A 23,341-nucleotide genomic window follows, 5' to 3' on the forward strand; every position below is an offset into this window, starting at 1 on the left:
TTTTTTCTCCTCAAATTGCAAGTCCCGACATCCATCTAGAATAGGAAGAGTAAAAGGAATTATACAATTTTCCTACCCAATTTTTCTTAAGAATTTACCCTTTTTCTGCCATTAGGAGAGTTTCTTGCAAAGCTACAATATCCGGTCTATGACGCCTTATCAATTCAAGTATTGCTGCTGGGGGCAACGAATATTCCATGATAATACTTTCATACTCTACCCATCTCCTTTCCTTCTAGTACAGGATAGGTTGCATAGCCCCAAAACAAGCATTGAGTAGAGGAGTGCCAAAAACAATAAGGGGAAGAGGGAGAGCGAGGGGAGAAAACTGCTAGCCCACTGGACCTTAAACGTTAATTCATGCAGAATGAAAAAAAAAAACCTTCAAATTAATATTGCACAGACACTGGAAAATTGAATCGTACATATCTAAGAGACATTTTCAGGTTAATATTACACAAACCTGGCCAATTAACTTTTGCAGAACGAAAAGACAGACAGCTTGATATTGCACATCCCTAAATGATTATTACGGCTAGCCAAGTGCAGTGAATATTTCACAGCTCCTCATATGATGCCATAAGCCAGATTCAGATTAATATTTCACAAATCGTGGAAGACTAGTACGCTCAAGACAGAGAGAAGGAATGGATTAGTATGATTCGGTCTTAAAGATTTAGCTCATACAATACAACTAAGAGTTCAGGTCAGTAGGACACAGTGCTGGGAGATTAACTCATGCATGGGGCAGCCTTGGTCTTGCTCATATTACTTAGATATTAAAACTGGGAAAAGATGAAGAAAAGGTGGATTCGTATAGGGTTATATCACTCATGAATACTAATAAGTTTTGGCAGAAAGACTTAAAGGTTGTATCCATAACATAACACATGGTGATCAATGCAGCTTTATGCCCGGTTCTTCCACATCAGAGAACATTAGAGGACTATTTATTAATTTTCAGATAGTACCATCCAATCCAGGGGAGAGATCTATACTTTCCTAGTAATTCCATTCCCATTGAAGGAGAGACAAGACAGGTATGCCCTTTATCGTCCCTCTTGTTTGCTATAGCAATAGAACTCCTTGCCCTAAATATTAGGCAAGATATAAATATAGTGGGATTTGATCAGGGAGTGGTATTTGGTGGATTTGATCAGGGAGTGGGATTTTTTATATGCAGACAATGTAATTTTATATCTTTGCTCACATGCATCGGTGGGAAGGGTGTTTAACACAAATGGTGTCCTAAAGCACTGGTAACAAGAACCCTATTTTAAGAAATTCAATAAAATTATTTTTCCAAATCCCAACATTCACCACCACCTAAGGCATTAAATTCTCATGCATACTTATCCAGAAATGACAAATAGTCACGTAACAGAGTTTAATAGTAATAATAATAATAATAATAATAATAATAATAATGTTCCAAGTTCAATAACGACAGAAAAATAAAAAGGTCCACCAGGGAATCAGACATATCTGTATTGCTGGCACACACTCCAATGCTGGACATGATCCCCTTCCGGTTACAGTTAGGTAAGCAGAACATCCTGCAACCACATAGGCCTCAGCATCAATCCGATTCCCTGTCTTTAGACAGGCACGCAGCACACTCTGCTCTGTGCCTTAACCCACAGACTTCAGCACAAAGAAAGCATGCTAAAAGGGCAGCCTAACAGGTTAAATAATCCACAGGACCGACAAAGGTTAACAGGACAAACAGGCCAAGTTAGGACAGAAGTAACTAGCTACCATTACAGGTACGCCAGCATACAATGGCACTATCAAGAAAAGGTGTAATGTAATCAATATTGCCGAAGACCCATACTAAAGCCCCGGGCGTTCCTGTTTCTGCAGCTCAGGAGGTAACATAGAGGAGAGGTTTGGATTTACCAGTAATATGTGAGGACTACCTTAGAATCATCTATTCACTGGAAAAGAAATTGTATCTGAAAAAGCAAAAGCTAATGTCTCACTGCTACCTTTAAAAGGCAATTATCACTGTGTCCATTTCTGACTTACAACAAGTCCAAAGACATGACGTGGGATCATAGCCAAAACCAGTATGCTTTTTCCAAAATACATTACAAATTCTATGTGACATGCAGCTAGCATGTCCCTGTGAGGAGTCTTGCACATACAGTGCTTCTACATACTGTGTCCTGGCCTGTCTTTACATGAAAGCATTACATGTTTTGTAAATTTCATGTTTTGAGCTCAACAGCGGGCTTGTCATGATAGATGTTACTCATAAATCACCATCAAATAATATTTTAGCAGGTACTGAAGAAAGACTCATATAAGTTTTAAGCTAGCACAAGGTCACACTAAGCTCCAGTGCTGAAAATACAGTTAAAGTTCCACACACAGTAACAATTGGGGAAGTCTGTCTCCAATATCACATTTCATTTTCTAGCAAATGATGTGGAAATCCACTGGGGAAAACACTGCTATTGCTGGTTCTTAGACATTAACTATTTACTGAGTTCCACTGATATAGGGTATGGTCAACTCCAAGACAGGTTGAGGATTTGACAGAGAAGAATGGGAGCTAAGCAAATTTCAAACTCCTTCTTCGCAATTGAAAAGATTTATTTAAAGTGAAAGAGGTGAGGTTAACAGCTGAATCCATGCTCAAAACCTTCATTGAATATTGACGGGTAGATCCAGTGCATTGTACGTTTCAAAATATATAAACCTGGAACTTGGAAACATCCCCCCCCAAACACAAACTTTTCCCAATCAGAGAATGCATAACATACTACTGTAAAGGCAAACATAGTAGTAAACATGTACTGACCTCAACACCAGACCATAGAATGAATACTTGAAATGTTTTGGGAGTGGGTATAGGGTTAGATGAGAAAAGGGCTGAAGAAGTACTTATGGTGTGTGGAGGTTTACAAAGATATTTTGCCTAAAATAATCCTATTTATACTACACACTGAAATGATACATACAGACAAGGAAATTAATTACACACACATGGAATGAAAATAAATTAAATGCATATGTGAGAGATTCACTTTTTCACATATACAGATATCCGAATATGTAAGGAAAGAGAAGGAGCCCTGAAAGGAACTAGCTAGCTACAATGCTGCATTCTTCCTCATTCCAGATTTTGCAATCAGAACATAGTGAAATACGATATCAGGTCATGTATTCTCCAGAATATGAACACACAACACAACCATCTAACAGGATTAGGGTATTTTGAGGCTACACATTTTTGTTGTGTTATACTTAAAGACAAGGATGGTCAGGAGATATTGTTGTTATGTAATTTTAATCCCCTCTCCGCAATGACAGGTGTGACCAGGGCAACAAAAAATTGTAGGCTCCTGCAAGGTGAGGCACCATCAACAGCTGTGGAAGAACAGATCAACGCTGAAACTTAAGCAGTTCTTTCAACAGACATCAAAACAGAATATAGCAGGAATAATGGCACCAACAAAAAAGCAACTGGCCTCATTCATAAATAGAAACTGAGCAGACAACTTCATACTGTTGTATCCAGAAATCAGCATTAAGATGAATACAGTCACAACATCACAAATACTGTCAGTTGTGGTCACTGAAAAATTGTGTTCAGTGACACTATGTGATCTTAAATTTAATGATAGTCCATATTGTTTGACACGGAGTCTGCCAATATAATGAAAGATCAGTAGGAGAGAACAGGAATTTTGTTTATGACCCATTGCAGATAATTCTTAATAAAAAAAATACAAATACTGTACACAAATATATATATATACTATACAACCTCACAAATACTAGACAACAGCAGGATATGTGGATGTAGTTAAAATATTAAAAGATATCTATAAAAAATCTACTTTTTTGGTTCTACAATAAACATCTAGCTTTAAACTGAAGCATACAGATACCAGACAACAGCAGGATATGCTATATGGTGCATTCACATATATCAATTGACAACTACAAGATCCTTTATGGCATCAGTTTCTATACAGATTTCATATAAATGTGAACAGGCCCTAATAAAAGATTGAAAAGAATGCAGGGAAAACACAATTAATAAGCTCTGTCCACATTGACTTTTACAACAAAGATATTCAAAGACATTTATAGGAGCTCATCATATACCAAATAAGCATCCACTTGCTAAATGTTCAGGTTCCATATCCATTCTTTTATTTCAAAGTAGAGAAGGTTAAAAAAAAACATGCAGTCCAACCTATAATAATAAAGTATTAATAGATATTAATAATATTAATATTCATAAATATTAATAAATATTGGAAAACAGGTAGTCCTCAGTTTACTACTTACAACATAGGTTTTTTAGGTTTGTACTTATGTTGAATTTGTATGTCGGAACTAGTATTTTAAATTGATATTTCAGAAGAAAAAAAATGTCTTTTATATTTGCACATAATTTGCTTTGGACATTGTCTAGTGCATAATAGGGCCCAAAGTGCAAAATCATGGCCTTCAGGGTGCTGATGCAGGATGTCAAGGGAAGCGAAACTGGCCTTGGGTCTTGCAGGCATGGGTACTGTGGGCATATGGCATTTATATAGTTATAAATTATATAGTGGTCTATTAAAGAGGTAACACTATAACATGACTACATGTCCACGCAGGAACGAAATCAACATGCTCCAGGCAGCTATGTAAGAAATACTCATTACTTTCCGTAGTGTTGAATTGTTAACCCACTGAGTTCCACATACTAAGGAGACAAATGTGCTGGCCAGCTGTTCTAACAGCAAGAAAACACTTCACATGATGAGAGAATGAACGATGTATAAACTCCTCACTTAATGTTATATAAACAACAGGTGGGATTATTGCAGTAAATGGGCTTACTCTAAATGCCAGGATTTCTTCGTCTCTTTACGGGCGGATACAAGGAAAGTTTCGTGTGAATTATGATTGACTACTCCTGTTACATTTTTTAATTCTTATTTGTAAATCGAAAAATTCCTTTATAAATCAACGAAGATAAATGGCTTTAAAAGGTGTCTCTGATTGTAAAGGTTGATTCTGCAACTTTATATGGAAAATTGCTTTGCTATACAGGTGTTTATTAGAAAATTAGTTAGCAGATAAAATTGAGTAAAGTAGGATTTAAATTCTCTGGTGGTTTTCCTAGAAAGTCACCTTATTTTTGTTTTTTGACCAAGAAATTAGGCTTTTTCTTTTCAATCCTATTGTTTCTTCTGGAGGGAAGTGGCATAAAAGATATCTGGTAGCCGATCACCTGTTCAAATAATGTTTATCTCTGTAATGTATAACAAAGTTTTTCTTTCTATTTCCTTATGTGGCTGCAGATATTTTATAATGTATATGGTCACATATTGTATGGTCACACATTCCTAAGCATGAACCTTAATTTGTACATATGCTATAGAAGTAGCCACTCTGCCTAGCATAATGGTAGGAATATAATTTACAGCAAATAACTCATCCATAACTTTGTGCATGAATAAAAACCTCACTTATTTTCTGTGGCTGCAACAAACTTCAAATTTATGGAATTCTTTAGCCAAATTATGCTATTTAATGAACTGTCCCAGGTGTGTCTTCTATGTTTCTCTAGAGAAGATGACTATGGCCGGATGATTGGAAGCTTAGGGAGGTAAATGGGAAGGATTGTAATAATAATAATAATAATATATTTTTTATCATCATTTTCCACAGCACTTGGGATCATGGGAAACATATAAAAATAAAATAAGACATTACAGAGTAAAACATAGGGATGTGAAACAATAGGAGTGAGGTTCCTGCTGATTGGAGAGCTAACAATCTATGGGGAGGAAGTAGAGAGGTATAAGAGCTTGAATAAGAGGTATAAGAGCCATTATTTACAATAGTTAAAATAAATAGATAATGTTGCTGCTTGAACCAGTTTGCACTCTTATATACAGAAACCAAGGTGAATAGGACAACAGACAAGCCTTGATGTGATTGAGTAAATCTTTTCATTTTGGATACATTTCTAGTCAGCAGTGAAGACTACATTTTTCCAAAACATTGTTAGTTCACACACAATTAAATGCCTTGACTAGAATGTTACATGGCTGCAAGCTAAAGCCTCTTGAACATAAAAAAAATAGAAGGCCTAAGGTTAAATTCCCTTGAACTCCCAAAAATCCTAATTAAATTACAGTTGCGGATTTAAAGTCACTCTTGCCTCCATCTAGCAAATATGACACAGGATGCACAACAATTAAAGGATTCCCCAAAAAAGGTCGGGAAATAGGGGTGTTCTGGGATACATTTTTTAGTCCAATATTTTAAGAAACACACTACTAAGTTACAGAAAAAATACTGCAAATAAGAATGTTTACCTACATATAAGGTAAAACTGCACTTTTTTCCCATGACAGACAAAAATATGCAAGTTAGTGAGGAAAGAAAACCAAAGAAACACAATGTAACATTTTATGTCAGGTTTTCTTGCTGCAGATTCTTCAGTTTACAATTTATTTGCATACATGTGTTCACTATGGCTATCCAATAATCCAAAATATTAGAAAATCTGGGACCCACATCAGATCAATTGTTTATTAAAGAATTTTTATTGAATATATATAGATTTATGAAAGATATCTCTGGCCATTGCACTAAATTTTAGGAAACGTCTAATTTTATGGATATCAAAAAAAAAACCACAATCTCCTTCACTGCATCCTCCAATGAAAGAAAATGTCTGAATAAAGTTAATTGCTTCTGCTTTAATGTCACTTGTGCTGGGACAGAGTAATAGAACTTTGCCACCTTGGCGATCACATTATGGACACCTGGGTTAAAATCTTTCAACAAAGCAGATAACATATTCTTCCTACAGATTTCTTGACTACTGCAAGTAGCTGTTAGCAGCTTTCATGTCCAATGGATAAAACTGGGGACAAAAGTATTTGTGATAAGTATTCCTTTCTGTCAACAGCGTACTATTTTCTAAATCCACGGGATGCTTCTGCTTTGGTTCAGCCATCAAGACGTTTGTGTGACTAAATCCAACTTTTTCTTTTTCTAACAAAGAAGTCATTCTGGCCGCATCCAGCAGCTCAATATTATGATAACACAAGTGTTTCTCCTTTTCAACACTGCTCATTACCTGCATCAAGAGCCGCCGTATAAACAAAGTGAACTCTTTTTACTTTGTGTAGTAAAGAAAAACATTCCCTGGAGGAAAAATCTTTTCTGAAAACTCATTAGTCATAAAATGGACAACTTTAAAATGGCATCAAGTTATCAGACTAAAAGCCTCAAAAAGAATTCTCTTTTTTGTAACTTTGCTTTTAACTAAAATTGTATGTAATGTACCTAATACTTAAAATACTATGTTCATTAGATGTGTCAGCCACCACCATGTTCTATAAAGTGCACAATATACAAATGACACAAAGATGCACTTTGTAGTCCCTTTTTTGATGAATTCATCAGTAAACTTATAAATTTTAATCAATGTTGCAATTAATAGTGTACAAGCTATGTAACATTATCATGCTATATACTTCCAGAAATATTTGCCTTCTTTAAAAAAAAACTGTGCGTACTCGAAACTGACTAAATGAAATAAAAAAAAAAATATTATTTCAATATATAACAGCTATGCATTCCTAGCCTAAGCAATTGCCCGCTAATTTAATATGATTAGCTAATTAAAATGTAATTCAAAAAAAAAAAAAAAAAAAAAAAAGAAAGTGAATATATATTATAGTTTTCATTATTATTATGTATAAACAATTGAATTTTGCCATTTATAAAATAACAACATTTTTCTTGTTGTTTTTATATAATAAATTAGGATTTTTGTTTCAGTTAAACAACAACAATTAAATTATTTCTTCTTTACTCCATTTACTGATCTAATGTCGCATTCAGCTCTGGGCTACCGGGCTCCAAGCATAATTTCCCATTTTTTTCCTAACCGTAAATGACTTTTTAACAGCTAAACTTAATGCCAAGGGATATTGTAAAATGAAAGGATTAGTATGAAATAAAGCACTTATAAAATGTGAATATCTAATAACTTCCCCATAAGATTCCTCTGATGACTTAAAACCTGGAGGTAGGTCCTTACGACCAGCTGGCAACCAAATCCCCATTTATTGTCTTTATGAACTTAAAAATGATTAAAAAGCTCTGTTCAAGATTAAAATGTAACTGGCGGCTTTCCCTAGTGTGACTTGAGTAGCATTTACCATTATTAAATTGTAAGGATTAATTGGCCTTTAATGGAAATGATTAGTGTTCTCTCTCTGTGAATTTGTCCGCAGAATTCTGGTTTAGGTTATTTTATTAAAAGACTTTCTCTAAAGATATAGTTATTAAATCAGTGACAGTTTTACCCACAGATCAATGTTACTTTTCAATATTTTATTCTCCCTTGTTATTCATATTACAGTAGTAAAACTTGTAGGTAAGTTACAATGGAGGCATCTGAAGGTATTGAGAATTTTGTTCCTACTTCCAAAATATAAAGTTCAATAATGAATAGTTATAATTGAGATTGATTTCCTTTTGCATAACAATACCATTCATGATTGACCACATGAGGATTTGACATAGCTATTTCATTAACTGAGGGCAGACTGATGAAGGTATCACTTGCATATTGGAATTACAATCTTCTATATCTTTATAGTCTATAGTCATCTGATATATATTATAACTGTATCAGTTATATCTGTAACTGCATTTGTATCAGATCACATTAACCATCTGTGCAATTTAAGAACACATGATATATTTTCTTTCCTGGGATTTTACTATTAAATACTATTAAAAATTAAATCTTTGCCTATAAGTGAGGGGTGATAAGTAGACTGCAAGACTTACCACTATCCAGTAGAAGATGACCCACTGTTTCTTCAGACAAACTAGTAAATGTCCATTTACTGTGCAGTAGGTGGAGGGATGAGAAAGCAGTCAGTACAGCTTAGATCATGCAGACTCCTTGAATTGCACTCAAATGAGCAGGGAAGGTGGCAGCCCTGCAATCCTGGATTTTCAGAGAGGATTCCACTTAGTGGTGAAGTTTTTTGTACGCTATCAGCTGTACACAGAAAACACAAGCACTTAATGGGGCTGATCCTGCTGTCCAGGTGCTGTGCTGAGGACTGTGCTGTGCCGAGGAGATGTAGAAATCTACAGAAGGGAAAGTAAGAACAGTTTGTGAAGAGAGAGAGGAGGGTGTGTGGGAGAGACACAAGAAAGGGGTGGGTGGCTTCAATCCCAAACACTCAGATCTCCAAACCATTTGTAAGACAGGAAGACGCTATGCTGGGTAGGGCATCAAAACACATTTCCCAAGTCTCCCTACTATCAGTTCTTGTTTAACCCTTTCTTCAATGCAGTTTCACCAGATTCTTTTATTCTTGTAAGTCCCATGGAAAGCAAAAATCATACAATGCCTGAAAAACTCTACAACAGCAAGTGTTAGGAATTTGCAAGCTACATCCTAGTGACTTATTATTAAATTATTCTTACGTTCTTAGTTCTATGTAAACCCTACCAGCAGCTAACAAGTTAAAGTGAATTAGCAGAGTGTGTGATATTTTTTTTTTTTTAATTTCGTTTTTTTTTTCAGTAAGTAAATATGATACCCGACAATTAGATATACTCTACAATGGTCTATTTGCTGTCAAATCAGGTTGTAAAATCCCTACAGGATTCCTCTCTCTAGAACTCCAAATCTGCAATTTTTTTAGGTTACTGCTACTCAGCAACTTGTGGCAGGCAACCTCCAATAGTGAATGTGGGATCAGAGAATTCCAGTGACGTTGGCCAATTTCAGTTTGCAGCAACTCTGACCACATTTGTAGTCTGATTCAGATATTACTATGGAATTCATTACTGTCTTTAAATACCCATTTTAAAAGAAAACTCCAGTTAGGACTCATTGAATTATACTTTGTGCAAGGCCTGAAGGGAGGAGCCTGACTTATTTTCATTGTATCCCTTTTTAGAACCTAGAGACATGCTCCTCCCTTCAAGCTCTGCACAAGGTATAATTCAATGATAGCTGTGACTGGAGTGTTCCTCCAACACATCTATTGACAATTTTATTGCACATATGACATCTGATAGAGGAAACATCTACACTTTATATCTGTCACTATTTACAGTATTTCCCTTGTATTACACATGATTTCTCCCATACCCTGCACTTAATGGAACAGTTTTATATCTCTATATGTATGTATAGATATACAAGACCCTGTGAGACTTGAGGGCTACATACTCACAGAACCCATAGAATATTATTGAACTGATTCTCATACATTAAGCCCAGTGGCTTAATGTATGTTGATGGTTGGTCCCTATGCAGGTACCTAAGGAATAAGCCTAATCCATTGTAGTTTACTATAAAGCTAGGTCCAAATAGAAAACAAATAATAAAACTGTAAGTTTCAGTGTCATTGCCACATACAAAATGTGACACATTGCATAAATAAATGCATAACACCAGCTACAGATAACACATAGGGATTACTTTTGTAATTGTTATTAAAGGGGTTATCCGGGTTTTAAAAATTTCTTATGGCTGAGCTGGGGAGGGATATTTAAATATAATAAACATGTACTTACCTCCTCCGGCGCAGCCGGCCGGAAGCTCCCTGTGCGCCCCTGTAATGAGACCGGCACACAGAGAAGAACGGCCGCGGAGCGGTACATTGGCGGCGCCGGACAATGTAAGTAGATGTTTGTTTTGTTTAACTAGCCCACCCCAGCCCGGGCCTCAGTTATTTTTAAAACCCGGATAACCCCTTTAAGTATTTATATCCTGGGAGATGGGGGTCTGATTCTGCAGTTGAACCATATGCTGCTGATTGCTGTCATTGTTTTAATGTGCTTGCTGTTCACATTTACTTGCAAGAAGAGGCAATATCATGGTGTTTATTAACATGTTAAGGATGAAGTCTATATTGCATATATTTCAGATTGTGTTGCCACTATGTGAGGGTTTTCTTCTTGAAAAGTGTTATGGGGGGGGGGGGGGCATATAATGTTTTTATTTTGTTCATATTTTTCATATTTTTGAAAGGGCTTGGTGAACTACCATTCGAAATTAGTATAGCTTTGTTATATTTTACTACTTTTGAACTAGCTGTGGAACACCATATTGTAATTCTTTATATTTCATTGTAATTTAGGGTTGCTTTTTCATCATGAAACCAGCATTTCGAGCAATGTATATGTTTTATTGTGAAATGCAATTAACATTGTATTTTAATCATGTTTTGGTTTTCTTTTACATGATAAACATTAATATTTTAACTATATTTAAAATACTATTTTTTTGTTATCCCACTCATTACCACATAAACATATGATTGCTTGTATTATGCTGGCCTTTAACCCCTTCCCAACATGTGCCGTAATAGTATGGAAAGGGTCAGGTGCAGGTGCATAGAGAGGCCTGAGCTCTCTCCATAGCCGGTAAGTCTTTGCTGCCAGCGGTTTCAAAAATATGGCACCACACAGGCGCCGCCATCTTGATGATGATCGTCGCGCCCCTTGAAGTCACCGGGGATGGCAATCGATCGACATGACACCATCGGGTCTTCCGTTTTAACCCATTCAATGAAACACATTTTAATGAATGAGGTGAAAATCCCCATAGTATGGCAGTATATGGTAGGATTGATCAGATAACTTAGGGTTAAAGTACACTAGGGGGTCTTAAAAATAGTAAAAATTATAATAAAAAAAACCTAAAAATTTACCCCCCCCTTCCCTAGAACTGATATAAATAAACAGTAAAAATCATAAACATATTAGGTATGGCTACGTCCAAAAATGCCCTATCAAAATATAATAACAGTTTTTCACTGTTTAACCCTGTAACAGAAAATAGTGTCCACAGTCGAAAATGGCACTTGTTTGCCATTTTGAAAAATATAAAAAATTCTATAAAAATTCATCAAAAGGTCATACAGTTCTAAAAATGGTAGCATTGAAAACGTCATCAAAAGTCGCAAAAAATAATACAGCTGCATACATTGAAGTATGAAAAAGTTATTCGCCAGAAGATGGCAAAATCAAATAATTTTGTACAGGAGGTATTAATTTTTGTTATCACTGTGAACGCAGGGACCCACAGAATAAAGTAGTTATGTTATTTGGAATGCACAGTGAAAGCCGTAAAATCCAAGCCCACAAGAAAATGGCGCAAATGCGTTTTTCACCATTTTCACTGCATTTGGAATTTTTTTCCTGCTTGCCAGTACATGGCATGGAATATTAAATACCATCACTACGAAGTGCAATTTGTTACGCAGCAAACAAGCCATCACCGAGCTCTTTAGGTGTAAAAATTAAAAAATTATAGATTTAAAGGTGGGGAGTACCCTGGACCTGATGGCCGCACACTAGCAGAGCTCCGCAGCCCCGGTGCCAATTCTGCACAGAAGGAGGGGATTTACCCTGGCCCCTAAAATCAAAAAGACCTCCAGAAGGGGAGAGAAACCCCCAGGACCCCAGAACGCGAAGCGGGTGGGCGAAACGCCGCTTACCCGCTTTTTCCTCCGCTCCACCGCTGCCACAACTTGAGGAGGCTCCGATCATGACCCCGAAGCCGGCAGCTGGTAAGCGGGGATCCGCGGTGTCCACCGCCGCACCGCCTGCACACTCGGGCCGCAGTGCTCCCGCCGGCACCTCACAGGCCATCTTGGCCCTCAGCCAGCCGGACAGCGCGGCCTACCTGAGGCGCAGCAGCGCCAGAATGAAGTGGCGCTCCCGCAGAATCCCGATCTGGGAGCCCGCCTGCGACATACTGGGGGGGGGGGGGAATCCCCACAAACTAAAAGTACTGCTTCACTTCCAGCACAGTCCCCAGAACATGATTGTGGCCCTATGGAACTAGGCCAGGGGGAAAATGGAGAGCGGGGACGTCATCCTGGGGGCCTCCCACAGAGATCCCCCAAAGTACCGCAGCCAGGGGAATTTGTTCCTGGAATCCCATATATCCCCAGATCTCAAATGATGGAGGACGAGCTGGGTGCTACCCCCACTCTCACCCGCTATGCTGCACCTTCCCCAGAGTGGGCATCATCACCTGAGCACTGTAGTGTGGACACTATGCCAGATAAGAGACCATCGACATCAGAACCGTTCTGGCATGCTCACCTCCAGTATCTGCCTACTAAGGAGGACTTTAAATCCTTAATTACTGAAATCAAAGAGGCGTTTAAATTGGAAATTTCTGAGGTACGACGCAATATTCAGTGTATGACGCAGAAAATTGATAACCTAGAAGCTGAGCAGGCAGACTCCAGACGTCAGATTTCACACACGCAACACGCTTTGCATTCTCAATCTGTTACACTACAAGAGATGGCCAGACACCTGGAAGACCTCGACAACAGAGGAAGACGTAACAATATTCGGGTGAGGGGTCTATCGGAGGTGGAGGGTAAAGAGGATGTTCGTGCCACACTACAAGCTCTATTTTCAGCGTTATTGGGGGAGCCGGAAACACAGGTGAAGCTTTATAGAGCTCATAGAGCATTGAGGCCTAAAGCATTGGGAGGCAACCCGCGGGACGTTATCTGTTGTGTGCATGACTTTGAATTAAAGGAACGCCTCATGTTTGCAGCGAGGAAAAACAAGAATTTTGTTTTCAACGGAGATGCCATACAGCTCTACCAGGATCTTTCTGGGATCACCCTTCAGAAGAGGCGGATTTTATGACCGTTGCTGGATATTTTACGTGAGAACGACATATCCTACCGCTGGAACTTTCCTTTTGTACTGTCAGCCACCAAAGATGGAATAACAGCAACGCTCTCTGTGATGGAGGAACTGCAGGAATTCTGTGACATTTGGAACATCCCGACTCCGCGACTGGACGACTGGGGGGGTCTTCCCCCTCAACTGCGCCAACTGCAGAATAAGACCCAACCGCAACAAAAGAGACGAAGACCACGAACCAGAGCTCCATCCAAGGACTCTTATGAATAGAAGAGAACGCTTATTGAATACATATCCTTTACGGTTCTTGCATTTAAATGTTTGAAAGGGGTCTTACGATTGCTTAGGTTTGCATGTATTAGGGGTACCCTTCCCCTCCTAGTAATATAGGTACTAATATGCATAAGGGCACTGGGGTTAGTTTCTGGACAGTTAGTGATATATCTAATTTTTTCAAATCTTGTGTAATACTACAATTGACGTATTCTTTTCCTTCAAAAGTTTCCATTGCCACGTTTTCCCCCATTAGGTGGGTCTTCTCTGGATCCCGCCCTCTGGCCCTAACCAAGGGTTTATACAGGAGGTGGTGGACCCAGATCAGCCGACTATACTCCCCCATTTTAGGGGTAGACCGGCTGAGTAGACCTACACTAGGGTCAGGAGGCTTCTCCTCTCCCTGGTTATAGAATTATCCTTGTTTTCTTATTACTTTCTTTTTACTCGTTTTGATTGTTTGTCTTGTGGTGTGCGAGTTTTGTCCCCCCATTGTCGAACCCCTTGTCCTTTTTTCCTAGTGTTTCTGACACCCTAGGCCTTTATACACCGGCATCCTCCCTCACCCCCATATCAGAGCTTTACTGCATAAGCTGCGCATAGCCATTCCCACCCCTTCCCTCCCCCCAGAGCCTGCTCAGCCGAGTACTACATAGGAGCACATCACGCACCTTGCCCAGGAGCATCGGTTAGTTCACTCATCATGGTCCAGCTCTTGACATTAAATGTAAAAGGGCTCAATTCAGCCCGCAAACGCCGACTTACACTCAATGAGCTTAAGAGAAGTAGGGCGGACGTGGTGTTTTTGCAGGAGACACATTATGATGCGACGGGGAATTTTAATTTTGCTAAGCACCTTTATCCGGTATCATATATGGCGTCCACTGAAAACAAAAAAGCGGGAGTAGCGATCCTGTTTTCAACCTCCTGTCCCATAGTGCCTGACATTGTGACATAAGATCCCATGGGCCGCTTTATTATTGTTCAGGGTAAAATGTTCGGTTTGCCTGTAATTTTATGCAATATATATGCCCCCAACTCATCACGGGTCCGCTTCATTACCAAAGTCCTGAATAAATTAGCTAAACTCCCAGCTGCACCCCTACTGATAGGAGGGGACTTTAATGTAATTTTTTCAGAAAATATGGATCGGCTGGCAATTGACCCCAATCCCGACACTAGATCGCAGAAACCCCCAGGACCCCAGAACGCGAAGCGGGTGGGCGAAACGCCGCTTACCCGCTTTTTCCTCCGCTCCACCGCTGCCACAACTTGAGGAGGCTCCGATCATGACCCCGAAGCCGGCAGCTGGTAAGCGGGGATCCGCGGTGTCCACCGCCGCACCGCCTGCACACTCGGGCCGCAGTGCTCCCGCCGGCACCTCACAGGCCATCTTGGCCCTCAGCCAGCCGGACAGCGCGGCCTACCTGAGGCGCAGCAGCGCCAGAATGAAGTGGCGCTCCCGCAGAATCCCGATCTGGGAGCCCGCCTGCGACATACTGGGGGGGGGGGGGGGGGAATCCCCACAAACTAAAAGTACTGCTTCACTTCCAGCACAGTCCCCAGAACATGATTGTGGCCCTATGGAACTAGGCCAGGGGGAAAATGGAGAGCGGGGACGTCATCCTGGGGGCCTCCCACAGAGATCCCCCAAAGTACCGCAGCCAGGGGAATTTGTTCCTGGAATCCCATATATCCCCAGATCTCAAATGATGGAGGACGAGCTGGGTGCTACCCCCACTCTCACCCGCTATGCTGCACCTTCCCCAGAGTGGGCATCATCACCTGAGCACTGTAGTGTGGACACTATGCCAGATAAGAGACCATCGACATCAGAACCGTTCTGGCATGCTCACCTCCAGTATCTGCCTACTAAGGAGGACTTTAAATCCTTAATTACTGAAATCAAAGAGGCGTTTAAATTGGAAATTTCTGAGGTACGACGCAATATTCAGTGTATGACGCAGAAAATTGATAACCTAGAAGCTGAGCAGGCAGACTCCAGACGTCAGATTTCACACACGCAACACGCTTTGCATTCTCAATCTGTTACACTACAAGAGATGGCCAGACACCTGGAAGACCTCGACAACAGAGGAAGACGTAACAATATTCGGGTGAGGGGTCTATCGGAGGTGGAGGGTAAAGAGGATGTTCGTGCCACACTACAAGCTCTATTTTCAGCGTTATTGGGGGAGCCGGAAACACAGGTGAAGCTTTATAGAGCTCATAGAGCATTGAGGCCTAAAGCATTGGGAGGCAACCCGCGGGACGTTATCTGTTGTGTGCATGACTTTGAATTAAAGGAACGCCTCATGTTTGCAGCGAGGAAAAACAAGAATTTTGTTTTCAACGGAGATGCCATACAGCTCTACCAGGATCTTTCTGGGATCACCCTTCAGAAGAGGCGGATTTTATGACCGTTGCTGGATATTTTACGTGAGAACGACATATCCTACCGCTGGAACTTTCCTTTTGTACTGTCAGCCACCAAAGATGGAATAACAGCAACGCTCTCTGTGATGGAGGAACTGCAGGAATTCTGTGACATTTGGAACATCCCGACTCCGCGACTGGACGACTGGGGGGGTCTTCCCCCTCAACTGCGCCAACTGCAGAATAAGACCCAACCGCAACAAAAGAGACGAAGACCACGAACCAGAGCTCCATCCAAGGACTCTTATGAATAGAAGAGAACGCTTATTGAATACATATCCTTTACGGTTCTTGCATTTAAATGTTTGAAAGGGGTCTTACGATTGCTTAGGTTTGCATGTATTAGGGGTACCCTTCCCCTCCTAGTAATATAGGTACTAATATGCATAAGGGCACCGGGGTTAGTTTCTGGACAGTTAGTGATATATCTAATTTTTTCAAATCTTGTGTAATACTACAATTGACGTATTCTTTTCCTTCAAAAGTTTCCATTGCCACGTTTTCCCCCATTAGGTGGGTCTTCTCTGGATCCCGCCCTCTGGCCCTAACCAAGGGTTTATACAGGAGGTGGTGGACCCAGATCAGCCGACTATACTCCCCCATTTTAGGGGTAGACCGGCTGAGTAGACCTACACTAGGGTCAGGAGGCTTCTCCTCTCCCTGGTTATAGAATTATCCTTGTTTTCTTATTACTTTCTTTTTACTCGTTTTGATTGTTTGTCTTGTGGTGTGCGAGTTTTGTCCCCCCATTGTCGAACCCCTTGTCCTTTTTTCCTAGTGTTTCTGACACCCTAGGCCTTTATACACCGGCATCCTCCCTCACCCCCATATCAGAGCTTTACTGCATAAGCTGCGCATAGCCATTCCCACCCCTTCCCTCCCCCCAGAGCCTGCTCAGCCGAGTACTACATAGGAGCACATCACGCACCTTGCCCAGGAGCATCGGTTAGTTCACTCATCATGGTCCAGCTCTTGACATTAAATGTAAAAGGGCTCAATTCAGCCCGCAAACGCCGACTTACACTCAATGAGCTTAAGAGAAGTAGGGCGGACGTGGTGTTTTTGCAGGAGACACATTATGATGCGACGGGGAATTTTAATTTTGCTAAGCACCTTTATCCGGTATCATATATGGCGTCCACTGAAAACAAAAAAGCGGGAGTAGCGATCCTGTTTTCAACCTCCTGTCCCATAGTGCCTGACATTGTGACATAAGATCCCATGGGCCGCTTTATTATTGTTCAGGGTAAAATGTTCGGTTTGCCTGTAATTTTATGCAATATATATGCCCCCAACTCATCACGGGTCCGCTTCATTACCAAAGTCCTGAATAAATTAGCTAAACTCCCAGCTGCACCCCTACTGATAGGAGGGGACTTTAATGTAATTTTTTCAGAAAATATGGATCGGCTGGCAATTGACCCCAATCCCGCCACTAGATCGCAGAACACTATTTCAGCGTCTTTCCGCAGAGTCATCAGGAGGTTTGCTCTGTATGACTTATGGAGGGTGGGTAACCCTGGTGACCGTTCGTTTACCTTTTATTCTGCTCCACATGGCACCCATACCCGTATAGATTACTGGTTTGGAGATATACAATTCTTACGTATGATGCATGCCGCAGAGGTGGGAGACATATCGTGGTCGGATCATGCGCCAGTTCTTCTACAGCTTAGAGAGGGGCCCTCTACAACCAGGGTATGTCACTGGCGCCTAAACGAATCCCTTCTTAAAAAAACCCTGATCTAGGAAAAGTTAATTGGGGCGGGAATATTTCCAGTTTAATGAGGATTCAATCCCCTCTATCCCGGTGATGTGGGAATCCAATAAAGCGGTTTTCCGAGGTCATTGCATAGAACAGGGATCTAGATTAAAAAGAAATAGGGCCCATCTGTAAAAGGAATTAAGAAAGGAGATTGACAAGCAGGAGGCAGCTTTGTTAGCTAAACCAACTAGGAGGAGACTCCAACAGCTAATTGAAGTTAAGGAACAGTTACGAGAGGTCCAGACCCAAGCGGTTGAGAAACTGTTGGTGTTCACTAAGCAACGGTACTATGAGCAAGCAAATAAGCACCACTCCCTCCTGGCGAAACAACTGAGGGAGAAGAGGGACCACCAAACCCCCCATATTATACGGGATTCTGGGGGGAACTTGCTACATGACCCGAGAGCGATCGCCTCTTGCTTCCAAGAATTCTATGCGAAATTGTATTCCCTGCCAAACACCCTGCCACTGGATGAGACCCTTAGAAAGACATTACTAGTAGATTTCTTGAACTCTTGCTCCCTTCTTGGACTCCCCTCGGAGGCTATAGAAACACTTAGCTCAGAACTAACATCAGAAGAGATAGAGGAGGTTATTAATGGAATGCCTAATGGAAAATCCCCAGGGCCAGATGGTCTCACGTATCTTTACTATCAAACCTTCTCCCCTGTGTTGTTGCCACGTATGGCAAAGGTGTTTAATGCGTTCTTACAGGGTGAACCTATGCCTACAACCTTTACGCATTCTTATATCACTCTTATCCCCAAGCCGGGGAAAGAGGCAACTGATTGTGCTAATTATAGACCGACTGCACTTTTGAACGCAGATTTAAAAATTTTTACAAAATTGTTGGCCAACCGTCTGATTCAGTGGATCCCACAGGTAATCCACAAGGATCAGGTAGGCTTTGTACCAGGACGACAAGGTGGTGACAACACGAGGAGAACAATTGATCTCATAGATGTAGTTAATAAACAAAATGACCAGGCCCTGATCCTCAGTTTAGACGCTGAGAAGGCGTTTGATCGCCTCAGCTGGCCCTTCATGTTTCAAGTACTAGAACACATTGGAATAAGAGGTCCCTTTCTACAGGCCTTGAGGGGGCTATATTCAAATCCCACAGCTGAAATTAAGCTTCCACACGCATTCTCCTCACCTCTGCAGATAAGGAACGGTACTCGCCAGGGTTGCCCACTTTCTCCTTTCCTGTTCATACTCTGTATTGAACCTTTGGCCTCCATCATCCGACAAGACCCTAATATCCATGGTATTATGGTCAGAGACAAACTGTCTTTATGTGTGGATGATATCCTACTTACTATCACTCAACCTTTAATCTCTTTACCCAACTTACAGGCACGGTTGCAGCAGTATGGCCGTCTGTCCGGTTATAAAGTGAACACTTCAAAGATGGAGGCTTTGCCTCTTAACCTTGACCAACCACTTGTAGACCAACTGAAGGCCACATTCAGATATAATTGGAAAGCAGATGCTATCAAGTATTTGGGGATTCTATTGACCCCCTCTTACAACACGCTCTATGGACAGAACTTCCCCAGCAGTTTCCGGGAAGTAAGGACCCTGCTCGACAACTGGAACAGTCTCCCCCTCTCCCTTTTTGGCAGAATAGCAGCGGTTAAAATGACCATCTTGCCCAAGCTGCTTTACCTCTTTGAAACCTCTTACCAGTCCCAGTCCCGTTGTGTGCTCTAAGGTCTCTGCAAGCGTCAATATTACACTTTATCTGGGATATAGAATCTCTAGGTCTGTTCTAATCGCTCATAAATCAAAGGGTGGCCTGTCGGTACCGGACATAACCAGATACTACTGGGCAACACATTTGCGTCGCATTCCAGCATGGTCCACCCTGCTGGCATTCTCCAAATGGATGGAGATAGAGAAATTGTGGTTGGCCCCTTTTCATCCCAACTCTTACCTCTGGCCTAAAGAGGCGCCTGCGTTACCTGACTCCCAATTAGGCCCCATCTCATTCACAATTAAATTGTGGAGGGCCTCTTTGGCCAGGTTCCCACTGGTCTCTCGGTGCTCTCCCATGCTTTGCTTTCTTACACACACCCCTCATGCAACAGGCCGAGGCTGGGCAGTAAATTAAACCCTGGCACGAGAAGGGACTGTTTAGGTTTGCAGATATTGTGGACTACCGAGACAGGAAGATTTTGCCTTTCACCGCCTTACAGGATAAATTCCATCTCCCGCATACTGCAAATTTTCACTACATTCGAATCAGACACTTTTTACAGTCCTTGAGCAGTACTGAGACGGTTTCGACACCCACCACCTTTGAGCATATCTGCAAAACTGCCACCCACACTTCTGGCCTTATATCAGACATCTACATGATTCTGCTACACCCAAGCATAGATACACCGGTTACACACCCATACATGGCCAAATGGGAGAGCATAGTGGGGAGCCCAATATCTCAAGACACATGGCAACTGATTTGGAATAGAGCGGCTAAAACCTCCTTGTGTGCTACACACAAGGAGAATCAGTACAAACTGATGCTGCAGTGGTATCATACCCAGTCTTTGTTACACAGACTATTTCCAGATACACCGGATACCTGCTAGCGATGTGGCTCACCTGGGGGAACTCTTCAACATATCTTTTGGGGGTGTCCATTAGTGCAGCCTTTTTGGCAGGAGGTTAAGTCTCTCCTCCGGGAGGTTGTAGCGGTAGACATTCCACTCTCCCCATTATATTATCTGCTGAATGTCTCTCCTCAGCCCATGGCCAAGACGGCTAGAAAATTGAGCCTGCACATACTCACAGCCGCAAGGTGCCTGATAGCGCAATTCTGTAAAAGACAAGCACCCACCTCCCGAATGGACCTACTCTCTAGGGTGAGGGAAACTCGCAGTATGGAGTACCTGACTGCCTCCTTGAATAATCGTTCGACAATTACTGGATACTGGACTGGCTACTGGATTGAAGAGCGAGCAGGGGGAGGAGACTGATATGGTTACCCCTTTTGTTTTTACCCAACTGTTAATTGTTGTCACGGTGAGTTTGTATGACTGTCTTTTGTCGGTATCCCCCCCCCCCCCCCAACCCTCCTCGACCGATTAGGCATAATGCTGATGCCATTCTTGGCAAATGTTTAAATACCAGGGAAATACTGCACGGTCTGGCTTAGTATCCCGATACACAAAGAGGAAATTCAAGGTGTTAATATCTTCTGGGACAAAAACTTGTCTTTCAGTTGTATTGATATTGGAAAAATTTTAATGTGAAATATGTACATGTTGAACTTTTCTGTTATATTTCTTTGAAAAATCATAATAAAAATACAATTATACAAAAAAAAAAGGTGGGGAGTAAAAATTGGAAATGAAAAAACAAAAAAGGGCCAGGTCGATAAGGGGTTAAGAGTCAGATTTTGTGAATAATATTTAATACAACACCAAAATGTATAAAGTTACTGGATCAAGTGATCTGTTTCATGATTTCAGCTTGCGCCTTCATTATATCTAGATATGGGCAAATTTGTTAAAATTCGGTTCATTCTGATTCGCCGAATTTTTAGAAAAATTTGATTCAGTCCGAATCGAATCATGATGAATCACGTTAAAAAACATCAGAGAGCCTGTAGGGTGTTGTAGAACGTTGTGCCATGCTTAAATATGCATAGGGAGGGTGGTTTGGTGTTCAAACAATGCTTTGTTTTAGTATGATACTATGCACATGACAGTCTCCGCTCTTAGAATCGCTTCACTCTTCAATTCCATGGGCACTTACATAGGCCAACTTCCCCAAATAAGCAAAGCGGGAACGCAGCCTGACAAGGTAACATCTGTGCCAGCTCGAAAGGACCGAGCTGAGGGCCAAGATCCCACTGTAACATCAAAGAGTACACTCTTTTTACACTGACATCAGATGATTCCATAGATTACTACAGAACCTGTTCTGTTAAACACAGATACATGTAGTAACCCCCCTAAAGAGTGGAGAGGCTGTTGGCAGTAATTTTTTTGCATTGACGTCACTGATCATTTTACCCTTCTTTTCACGCGTCAGTGTCCTCTTTCAATCGGTCAATAATCCATCATTATTGCTAAAGCCAAAAACAAACAGGAGTTGATCCAGAATATGATCTAGAGATGAGCAGCAAATGGGATACTTGCATGTCCTGTGTGTTCTGTATCCACTCCTGCTTTTGGCTATCAATCCTGAAGATTTTCATCCTTCTGGCAGATGAAATAAAGGGGAAAACCAAACACTGGCAACGTCATAGAGTGGTGGACGGTGAAAACAGCATTATGGAACAGGGTGTTCCAGGGAGACATCGGTCAGTTGGCAGCAGCATGAGTAGGCTGCAGAGTGGCACAATGACAAATTATGGAGGTGCCAGAAATATGGTAGGCCACAAAGTGGCACAATGATAAGAGTGTGGAGGTGGTGGCAGCAGCAGGAACCCACAAGTGTCAGCAGCATGGTGGCAGCAACAGGGAAAGCCACAGAGTGGTCCAATGACAGAATGTGGAGGTGGCGGCAGCATCAGCAACGGCAACAGCAGGCCACAAAGTGGTACTATGATATGAGTGTGGAGGTGGCGGCAGCAGCAGGAGCCCACAGGTGTCCGCAACATCGTGGCAGCAACAGGGAAAGCCACAGGTCGGCAGAATGATATAGTGTGGAGGTGGCATCAGTTGCAGCAGATTGGTGACGCCACATCCATTATACATTACAGTTTTCTTGAAAAAATCAGGCCTTTGACAAAAAAAGACTTCCAAATGTGGCACCAGCAGCAGCATGAGGTCAGAGGTGTGGAAGTGGCCAATACCTCCCAACCGTCCTGGTTTTAGTGTGACTGTCCTGGCTTTTGGGCTCTGTCATGCTGCCACAGGAGGCTGGGAGAGTGTCCCTGCCCACTTTTCCCGCCTACACCAGACCCCGTAGTTAGAGCTGCAGAGGAGGTAGCTCCGCCCCCGTCTGGCCATGCCCCCTTCGCGAGTCAGTCGGACTCCAGGGGAGAAGATGGAATGACTGCAGGTAAGAACCTGAGGAGACAGGGGGGCAAAGGGAGAGGAGCCAGGAGGAGGATAGAGTACAGGGGGGCTGGCGCACAGGAGGAGAACAGGGGGGGCTGGAGGCTACAGGAGGAGAACAGGGGGGCTGGAGGCTACAGGAGGAGGACAGGGGGGACTGGATGCTACA

General features: G+C 41.6%; 1 protein-coding gene across 7 annotated transcripts in view; it reads right to left on the bottom strand.

Annotated features, from left to right (window-relative positions):
- The window catches only part of EYA2 (EYA transcriptional coactivator and phosphatase 2), a 565,525-nt gene that overhangs the window by 528,792 nt on the left and 13,392 nt on the right, over nt 1-23,341 (bottom strand). For 3 of the 7 annotated variants that reach the window (XM_072110587.1, XM_072110578.1, XM_072110582.1), the window contains exon 1: nt 8,830-9,243. The gene's annotated coding sequence lies outside the window, so the exon portion shown is untranslated. Of the gene's footprint in view, nt 1-8,829; nt 9,245-23,341 lie in introns of those variants that run through there. The other 4 variants (XM_072110586.1, XM_072110584.1, XM_072110580.1 and 1 more) reach the window with 3 other exon arrangements.

Source organism: Engystomops pustulosus, chromosome 6, assembly GCF_040894005.1.
Source record: "Engystomops pustulosus chromosome 6, aEngPut4.maternal, whole genome shotgun sequence".
Lineage (NCBI taxonomy): Eukaryota > Metazoa > Chordata > Amphibia > Anura > Leptodactylidae > Engystomops > Engystomops pustulosus.